Raw genomic sequence first — 2,915 nt, forward strand, 5'->3', positions numbered from 1 at the left:
CTACTACTACTACTACTACTACTACTACTACTACTACTACTACTAATTTCGATTATTATTCTTGAGTGAGAGAGCAGTGCATGCCATCAAAGTGACACAGGGGTAAAATATACGAAGTCCAGTATACCCATCATGACTCATCATCATCATCATCATCATCATCATCATCATCATTATTATTATTATTATTATTATTATTATTATTATTATTATTATTATTATTATTATTATTATTATTATTATTATTATTATTATCACTTTAGCTACGACACGCTGCTTTATTTAGCGATGAAGTCGTCTTGATGTTTGATAGCGAATCTAAACCCGAACCTTAGGATTCTTGCCAAGTACAAGCTGAGATTTTCCTGCGAGTCTCAATCCCATGTGCACCAGTTACCATGGAAACAATTGTCACCACGTTTGTCCTCTGTAAAGACTTCTTCTCACTGGCTTCCTCATGATATTTCTCAATATTCTCGCTTACTTTGCTATCGACTCTGTTGTCATATTGTATTGCATTTTGTTCCCTACAATCGTACCTTGTCTTATTGCTTCAATAGCAATCCCAGTTATTATAGAGAAATCCCATTAAATCCTCTCATTACCACTCACCATCACAGTCTCTGTTCGTACCATTTTACTGTCAATTTGAATCAACGCTCGACTAACATCCCACTTCACTCTTCTACCAACACAGTCATCCCTGTTCATACTCGTTTTGTGCTAGCTTACTGCAGTCACTTAAGAGAGGGTTAATACTTTCGTCACCTTTTTCACAGATTCTAACATACGCTCTCTAAGTTTTAACAATCTTTGCTTTTAACAAATTCGTTCTAATTGCTTCTTCCCGAGCGATTCAGTCTCTCGTTTCAAGTTTTCATTTTTTTACTTCCAAAAGTCTTCAGTTTATTTTATGAATTGGCCATATCATTCTCTCTCGTTCTTCATTTTGTTTTTGAATATCTCTGTTTCAGTGACTTTCTAGATATTTCTAGCCGAAGGCAGTATTCTTTCCTCCTTTCTGTGTCGATAAAATAAGTACCAGTTCTGTACTGGGGTGCGGTGGGGAGTGCGGGTGGGTCACTGTAATCGACTTGCCTCGCTCTCCTTAAAATTTGCTCGCCTTTGTATCAACATCAGAAACAACAGCAACTACTACTACTACTACTACTACTACTACTACTACTACTACTACTACTACTAAATTGTGTTGTGTTGTGTTCCGTTTGTAACTGTTATTAGCCTTGCTGTCATTTTGTTATCGGCCCGAGAAAAGGTTTCTGACTCAGTTAAAGAATAATTAAGAGGAATAAATTAATAGAATGCAACGAATTAAAAGCGACACTTCGATTTTAATCGATGTGAAATAGTGTGTGCGTGTGTGTGTGTGTTTGTTGATATAAAGTAGCGAAAAGAGAGAAATAAAATAAGATGAAATACAAAAAAATATATATAATTCAATTAGATACGTGTTATTTTCTTTTTGTCTTTTCACAATAAAGATTAAAGCAAGATTGATGATAAGAAGAAAAAAAAGAAAGAAACAAATTCTGTCCGCTTCATAAAAAAATCGAAAAACATCTATTCTCCATAACAAAATACGGGGGAACGTATAAAAGACGATTAACTGAACAATACAAGACTTAAGACAAGGACATACATACATATACATACATAGATACATATATAGATACATGCATATATACATACATATATACACACATACATATATACATACATATATACAACATGTATATATATATATATATATATATATATATATATATATATATATATATATGTATATATATATGTGTGTGCGTGTGTGTGTGTGTGTGTGTGCGTGTGTGTGTGTGTGTGTGTGTGTGTGTGTTGATATGTACACACGCGCGAACATATAAAACAACTGAAATATTCAATCAGCCCCAATCGCATTGCAAAGAAAGAAAACAATATCAACAATTGCGACAACAACAACAACATGAATAACAATAGCATAAACAACAAAAACGAAGCAAAAAATAAATCAAATATCACATCTGTAGAAAAAAAAATAACGCAAAAACACTAAAAAAAAATAAAAAGCCACAAAAAATTTCAACAAACTTAAGAGAAACGAGAAAGAAAAAAAAAATCGTCATTTTATCTTTCGTTTATAAAATTTCCTGATATTTTTTGCTCCTTTTGGTATTTTTCTTCTCAAATTTGAAGTTTCTAGAAGTGCTTTGAATTAGACGCAGTAAATATATATATTTCTTAAGGTTAAATTGTAAAGGATTTGGTATTTTGATAGCAGCCTCAAGTTAAAATGGAACTGCACTCTTTAAAACTTGCAAAAATTGCTACCTGCTTTTATAGCAAGTTGATGCTGGCAGCTTATCCCTTATGACGTAGAATGGGGGAAGGCCGGTACTTTGAAATGCAGCTACAACTCATTTTTGCCAGCTGAGTGGACTGGAGCAACGTGAAAAAGTATTTTGTTCAATAGGACACAACGCGCCGCCGGGAATCGAACTCGCGTCCAAGGGTCGATTCTTCGACCATAAGGCGGTGCTACAGCATGGCTGCAGTCAATTGACTGAAAGAAGTCAAAAATAAATAGAATAACAGCTAAAAATTCTTCTCTGTCATGCAAACATAACGTTTAATTGCCAACCGATTTATAAAGACGGTGAAGCTGTCAGAAACGTTAGCACGCCGGGCTACGTCTTGAGTTCAAATTCCGCGGAGGTCAGTTTTGCCTTTTATCCTTTTAGGGTCGATAAATTAAGTACCAGTTGCGTACTGGGGTCGATCTAATCGACTGGCCTCCTCCCCCAAAATTTCGGGCCTTGTGCCTAGAGTAGAAAAGAATCTTGTTATTAGAATTCAAAACACAACAGACCTGATGTAATATTTTTGGGATAGAAGAGAAA

At 34.6% G+C, this 2,915-nt stretch overlaps 1 protein-coding gene across 2 annotated transcripts in view; it reads right to left on the reverse strand.

Annotated features, from left to right (window-relative positions):
* LOC106868770 (growth hormone secretagogue receptor type 1) overlaps positions 1–2,915 on the reverse strand; it is a 103,198-nt gene that overhangs the window by 4,635 nt on the left and 95,648 nt on the right. The gene's annotated exons all lie outside the window — the stretch shown is intronic.

This window comes from Octopus bimaculoides, chromosome 24 (genome assembly GCF_001194135.2).
Source record: "Octopus bimaculoides isolate UCB-OBI-ISO-001 chromosome 24, ASM119413v2, whole genome shotgun sequence".
Taxonomy (NCBI): domain Eukaryota; kingdom Metazoa; phylum Mollusca; class Cephalopoda; order Octopoda; family Octopodidae; genus Octopus; species Octopus bimaculoides.